Source organism: Furipterus horrens, unplaced genomic scaffold (genome assembly GCF_987537825.1).
Source record: "Furipterus horrens unplaced genomic scaffold, mFurHor1.1.pri manual_scaffold_4, whole genome shotgun sequence".
NCBI lineage: Eukaryota > Metazoa > Chordata > Mammalia > Chiroptera > Furipteridae > Furipterus > Furipterus horrens.
The window spans coordinates 143,336,319-143,344,022 of NW_028327174.1; the positions used below are offsets into that span (position 1 = coordinate 143,336,319).

Here is a 7,704-nt window from a genome sequence, read left to right on the forward strand (position 1 = left end):
ACAATTCTATAATATATTATCCGTGTATTGTATTGTGTGTTCACCACCCACAATCAAGTCTCCTTCTGTCTTCATTTATCTCACATTTACCCTCTTCCAACTCTGCCCACCTGCCCTTTTCCCTCTGGTAACCACCATACTGTTGTGTGTTTCTATGAGAGTTTGTTTGTTTGTATTGTTTTGTTTTTGCTTAGTCCCTTTGACTTTTTCACCCAGCTCCAAAGGGATACTAAATGTAAAAGTTACAAAAAAAGACATTAGGACAGAAAAATGCAAAGTGTTCATGGGAAATGGTTACTTTTCTAGGTTAGTTGGAGCCCAGATGCCATAGAGAGAAAACGAAGGAAGGGATAGGTAGGCACAAAAACTGGGGCCACATCATGAAAGATCATGACTGTCAATGCTTCATAGTTTGGAATTGACACTGTGGATCCCAAAGGTCCGTTAAATGGCAAAAATGACTCCAAGCAGGGTTTTGGGAGCAGACAGCGGTCATTCAGACCCAGCCCCCGATGAGTATGTGCTTAGGTAGGTAAAAAGTATCTAGGTAGATTTAAACACATCTTTAATCATTCTGTGACTGTTTATCCTTATAAAAATTTGAGGTAGTAGCACTATTGCATTCTTTTGATAATTAATGCAATTAAATCAGCTAAATAGCATAGAACCCTGCCTGGCACATAGGGAGTGTTCCATTATGTGAGCCATTATTAGCCTTGAACCAGAAAGTAATGCACATAACTACATCTGACAAGGTGAAATATGGGGAATTTCACAGACATAATTCTTACTGGGTCAATCTTTGGAGGATTCATTGTGCTATTAATAATCACTTTCAACATGTCAACTCTGCTAGGTCACTCATGGTCACTAGTGTGGACTATTCCTACAGAGGATACTGATTTAAAGACTTAGTTATGCATTTTAAAATTTATAATTTTTTATTTTTAATAAGGTATACATTTCAAGTAGATTAGTGAATGAAACAATAAGCAAATATCACATTCATTGTGAGTTTAAAAACAAAATTTAAATGACTACTTAACCATTTTATATACAGGTAATTATATTTTTGCCTTTATACATATCCAAGTTTTACTTTATTTTTTAAAAGGACATTCTCTTTTTCTAAACAATTCTTTTTAAACTTAATTTTTTTCTCAAATTATTATCTCCATCTCCCTCAGTTTCAGGTTTTCTTTGGTTTCTATTTTACAAGAGAGTGATCTATCTTCAAAGTGATGCTTATGGTTTTTATTTAAAATACTCAATGCATCCTAATTCTTTTTTTAGTTCTTCATTAATTATATATTACTGAAGAAGGAAAAATTAAGTATTGCTGTATATACACAATTTTGAAAAGTTATAATATGCAATTAGTTTTAACTATAGCCTAAAAACCTACTTAAGTCAAAGGAAATAAGATGTTGCTTGAAAAAAAGTGATAGTTTGAAGCAATGGTAATAGAATGCTGGGAAGAATGTATCAGATAAGAAGATAATAGAATTATGGATAGAATTCTAGAAAATCCCAAAGCTTCAGAGTTAAAATAAAAATACAACATCTACTTACCATTTATTATGTTCAAGGTGCTGCAAAAAGTGCTTAGTATGAATTATGTCATTTAATCCTTATAATAATACCATGGGATATTTAGCATATTTACCAATATTACTGATGAATAAAAAGTTATGTTTTGAACTGAGGAAGGTTAATTTGGAAAAACACAGTTTACTACACTCTTGTCCTAAAGAAAATTACTTATTAAGGAAACCAAGAAGTAATCAGAATATTGATTCTGATTATTGCCCAATAACAGACTACTACCACAATTTAGAAGAAGGAAGCAATGGCAACATTTCTTGTGCTCCTAAATATGTAATTTGGATAAGGATTGTTAGGGATAGCTTGTCTTTGTTTCACTCATCATCAACTAGAGCAACTAGAAATCTGGAGTCTGGAATCATCTGTAGGCTTGCTCAGCTCCCACATCTGGATCTTGATGGTATCTGCTGGCTAAGACTTTAGCTTGAGTTTGGCTGGAACACCTACATGTGACCTCTCCATGTGGTCTTGACTTCATCATGACATAATATCTGGACACCAGGGTGATGGTCTCAAGAGAGCCATGTGGAAGTTGTAATTACCTTTTATGAATTAGCCTTAGGAGTGAAATAGTGTTACTTTTGCTACATTATGCTTGTTGAGGTAGCCAAACAGCTCACCTCATTTCAAAGAAGGAAGAAATAAACATCTTGATGGGGTAGTGGCAAGATTCTGGAAGAACATGAACTGAAATTATTGTTGTGACAATGTTTAAAAAATACAATCTTCCATAATGTTACAACAGAATGAAGAATATGAGGCACTGAACTTTCCAGTGGAAGAGGGAGTAAAATAAGGAGGAAGTGTTCAGTAGTAATGAAAACCAGTGTCGATAACTGATAGGTGATATTGACAAAATCAGTTTTCTCAATATGTGGAAGCCAGGTTTCAGTAACTTACAAAGTTAATCAGAAAGGAGACTATGGCCAGTCGTCGTCGGCAGCCGTCCGTCTCGAGAGACGATGGTGTAGCTTCTTAAGAGTCTATCTGCACCGCCGAGAATGGCTGTGCAGTCCGACTCGGGAGTGACACGGTATCTGTCTCCTCCCGTGTTGAATCGACATCTTGCGATGACGCTGGAGTGTCCTCTCCAGTGAAGCTGAAGCTACAGAGTCTGGGCAGGGTGATATGGAGGGTCTGCTGTTGCCCATGCAGCAGACCCCCCCTCTCTTCGCAGCTGAAGGGTCCAAGGGAAAGACGGAGTCAATACAGCTTGGCTTCAGGTGCGCCGCAGGAGTTGCCGGTGTTGACTACAACGTCAAACCGCCTTAGGGACTCCGGCTCCGGATTTTCTGTCGGGGTTTACTCCCTTAGCCTTTCCCCTGAAGAGGTATGCCGCAAGGCAGCGGAGGTTTTTTGGAGTCAGAGTTTTCCTTCTCTGATGTACCCTGACTGGAAGATCGAACCAGCGACACTTAGCTCGCAGGCTGACGCTCAATCCACTGAGCCAAACCAGCCAGTAGAGTCTTGCATATTCTGGCTCTCATCAATTTCTTTTGCTTTATTGTATATCCCAAAGCTGACCGTGTTCTAGACACAGTGTTCTTCTACCAAGTCCTCCTTCCACCTATAGGATCTTAGCACATCATGGTGTATCTACTGCTTGGAAGGTGATCACCACATTTCTTTGTTAACAAATCTGATTTCATATTATTCTTTATACTCATTCCTTTCACTCATTCACTTTATCAAAGGATCATCTCACCTCCACACCAAGCACATGTTTCTTTCAAAATGGTTATCTCCACTTGTGAATATTCACTTATTTTCTGTCGTTATTTGATTAATGTCTGTCTCCTTCATCAGTCAGTGAGACAAGAATACATCTGTTTTTGTTTGTCCCAAGAGCATGGCAGAAAGCATGGATATTATTGGCCTTTCTTTAAATAGTTAATAAATGTGTTTATAAAACAGGCTTATTTTTTGAAAACCTCCATGTAAAAGGAAAGAAACATGTAGTACATATTTAGAGAAAAATATATAGGTTCAAGGAAATTGACTTCACAAATGTTAAAACCACTTTAAACCATTAATAAGAAATAATTAATTTGATCATATCATTTGTGTTAATGTAGACTAAACTTTGCAACAAATAGACCCCAAATGTTTATTAACATAAAAAATAAGTGTTTCCTGCTCAGTGGCAATAAAAGGCAATATGAGGCAGGAAGGAAGGGGCTTTGCTCCAGAGAGGTATGCAGCAGCCCACTCAGTGATTTCTGTATTGTCTTCCCACATGTGATTTCTGTGCTCATTCTATTGATTGCCTCTATATGATTCAACCAGAAAAACAAAAGAGGGTGAGGATGGCATGGTTTGATATTTTCTTAGGCTTGGTTCAAAAATGACACCCATGGGGATGAGTCAGCACTGGGACCTGGTCTGCTGCTCCCCCAGTTTTCCCCTCGAATCCACTGCGCCAAGCTCTCCCCGGGTGTCTCCAGTCCTCTCTGCCTTCCCTCTGCTTGAGCCCAGGAGGGTGAGCTGGCGCTGTCTGCATTCTTGGTATTAGTGTTTCTGTGGCTACACAGCTGGCGAAGACTCTTCGAGTGCCTCTACATCAGTGTCTTCTCAGATGCTGTGATTAATGTCGTGCAGTACTGTTTTGGACTTGCCTACTATGTCCTCGTCGGCCTAACTGTGCTGAGCCAGGTGCCAATGGACGGCAGGAATGTCTATGTGATAGGGAAAAACCTCTTGATGCAAACCCGGTGGTTCCATATCTTCGGGATGATGATGTTCATCTGGGCATCTGTCCATCAGTATAAGAGCCACGTCATTCTCGGCAATCTCAGGAAAAATAAAGCAGGAGTGGTCATTCACTGTCACCACCGAATCCCTTTTGGAGACTGGTTTGAGTATGTTTCCTCCCCTAACTACTTAGCAGAGCTGATGATCTACATTTCCATGGCTGTCATCTTTGGGCTCCGTAACTCAACTTGGTGGCTCGTGGTAACCTATGTCCTCTTTAGCCAGGCCCTGTCTGCTTTCCTCAGCCACAGATTTTACAAAAGCAAGTTTGTCTCCTACCCGAAGCATAGGAAAGCTTTCCTACCGTTTCTATTTTGAGATCACCTCAGTCATGAAGCATGCAAGCCAGGTGATAGGTTCAGTTCCTAAGGGCAACAAAGTCTAGAGACCAAAGTGCAGTTTCTGCAGAACTGTTTGTAACTCTCTACTTTTATACCAAAAAGTCTTCACTGAATGAGCAAAGCAATACCCTTCAAGCAAATGAGAAACTTCGAAGAACTACTTCTGACCGACCTGGGAGTGTTCTGTCTGCTTTCTGAGATGCTTTATAAAACCAACCAACTGCTAAAAACTGGATGGAACTTCTCAAAGCTGCTTCAAAGCTAACTAATCAAGAATATGCAGACAGTTTCAAACATACACCTACATACTCGGAGGAAGAGATAAGATCCTCTGTGGCTTTGTTTTCGTTAGGGACCACCGAACTGGATTTGATGATAAATATAATAGGTGCTCAGTAACTGTTGCATTTCAGTAAAAGTAGAATAGCTTTCGAAAATAACAATATATAATTTCACACCAAAGGATGCAGAGAAGAATGAGTTTGTTGGAGTTAATTTGTATGTTCACATGTTACCACGAAGATTTCTAGTGATGGAACCATCACTAGTCCTTCCCGTTCGTCTACCCCTCAGATCCCAGCCCAACAGAATATTTGAAATGGCTTTTATTTAATACTTTTTTTGACATACCTTAAAAAGGAAAGCATCTGAAAATAAAGTATTTTTCTATTCATGCAAAAAAAAAAAAAAAAAAATGACACCCATAATTTGAGTGAGCTCCGATCCTGTCAAATAACTCTAACTGATCACAAGAGCATCAGAAATGTGGGCTAGTGGTAATAGGAAGAAGGGAAGCCAATCCTGGAAAAGAGACACTAGCCTTTGCTGTGACAGTTAACCAACAGTATCATGGAATATTATGGCTTAGAAAGTATAACAGAATACATTCCAACAAGATTGGAAAAGTTTGATAATGCATAATTACTAAAGTTAATGTTATTGATTGGTCTTATAAGATGTATAATCAAGCAAAAATAAAAATATTTCTAAAGCTGAAATTTTGGGTTGGACTGTAGGAAAAAAATCTCTAGGTGATTATTGCAATATTCAGGGAAAAATCCGTTCTGACAGATTAGTAAGCAAAGGTTAGAATATCTTCTGTAAAAGCCTCACATAATTGCTTCCCTGATTATTCAGAAGTTCCATAAGCTGTTCATCAGTTACCTTTTTTAAAAAGGTGTACAAATAATGATTTAATGATGCACCTTCCAATGGGACAATAGGGAAAGGAAAACCTAAAATCATTAGATTCCCAAAATCATAACTATAGACCTGATTTTACAGACTTGAAAGAGATTTTTTAAAATCTGAGTGTGAAAGAAGTTGAATGAAAAAGAAAAATATCACTCATACCATTTTTTTACCTCAAATATTCTTTTATAACATTGTCTTAAACATTAAAGTATATAAAAGGTCCTATAAATTTGATTATATATATGACTATTTTAAGTGAGAAATTACATTTTAAAATTTTGACAGAAAAGTTATAAACTATTTCTATCAGTTACTTCTTCCCTTTTTTGTTCAGGGACCAATTATTTCTAAAAAGTGGGCTGTGCACTTGCAGTGGACACTGCTCAGTTAAACTTGGTTCATGGAAACTGTATCATTCAGGGTCCTATGAAAAATAAGTGGTACATGCAAAAGGAGTAAGGGGAATTTAGTGATGGTATTATTTACAAAAGTGTATATAGGACTAAGGGTGCAAAGAAGGGACTAGCAAAGGCCAGGAAGGAAAAGGAGAAAGCGTGGTTTTCATGGCCTAGTGAGAGCTGATGTGTAAGAAAGGGGCTGCCCAACTAGAGGAATATGGCCTCTGTCTACATTCTACCTTACAAGGATTGGGACACAAATATCCCAACCTCTCTCTGCTATTCCATACAGGTTTCCTGCCAGTAAAGCTTTCCATTGGCCAAAACAAACTGAAAGCCAGATACACAGGTAGAATGATGATGAAATCCACAGAATTCAGCCTCATGGGGCAAGGTGCAAGGTGCAAGGTGGAATTGTGGAAAATATACTTAATTGTACAGACAGAATATTCAGAACAGAAGCAAGAACATTTATGAGTGAGATATTAGTAGTGTATATAATAAAGAAAATACATGTATATGTTTGTGAAATCTATATTTTGTTCAAGGTAAAGAATGTGATTACTTGTTTTCTTTAAACACAATTTGAAAGTTTCAGAGAGAAAGAATTGAATTTGCATAAGATCATCCTATCAAAACTAAATGAGAGTTTTTGGAGTGTGTTTTTTTTTCTGAGCCATTGCATGATCATGATAAAATACAGCAGCATAGGAAATGTCAAGACTTACAGCCAAGAACTCTGATGAAACATGAGTTTATCTTTACTCCATGTTTATTGAGATGAAGAAGGAAGAAGAGGAGTCAGAAAAGGGGCCTAAAAGAGGTATGGTGTCCAAGTTTGGTAGAATAATGGTCAAGGTACCCAGACTGATGATCACAGGTCAGAATTTATCATTATCACATGAGGCTTAATTGGCATCCATCTGGCTGGGAATGACCATAACTCAGGATTATTTACACCACAGGTTCAGAGGAAAAAAATCTAATGATGTATCAACCAGAGAAAATGAGAGGAGATATTTGCAGGCAGGCAGAGCTCAGAGGAGACCACCAATAGACAGAGATGAAAGAAGACTATGAAATTGTTCATTGACCATCAGAGAGGTTTGCTCTGGTAGCTTGATTATGATCATACAGATGGTAGATGGATGACCAGACATTCAATTCCAGGTCTTTTTGTCTCAAATAAATATTCTTTCTGTTGTAACATATGGCCTACAGCAAAGAAGAAATACAGATATCATCAATTAAAATGAACCATTCTTTAACAAGTCTGGAAGATTCTCCTAGCAACAATATCTTTATATTTCGACCAAAGCCATATTTTAGTTTTAGTGTACAGTTGTAGAGCTCACAACACAGCTGTAGGAGATCAGAACATGTCTGGCTGAGAACTTAAACACTTTGGTGATAGA

The 7,704-nt window shown here is 37.8% G+C and overlaps 1 pseudogene; it reads left to right on the forward strand.

Annotated features, from left to right (window-relative positions):
• The first annotated feature begins 448 nt into the window (after nt 1–448).
• LOC150012986 (polyprenal reductase pseudogene) lies at nt 449–5,374 on the forward strand (annotated as a pseudogene).
• Nucleotides 5,375–7,704: the final 2,330 nt, after the last annotated feature.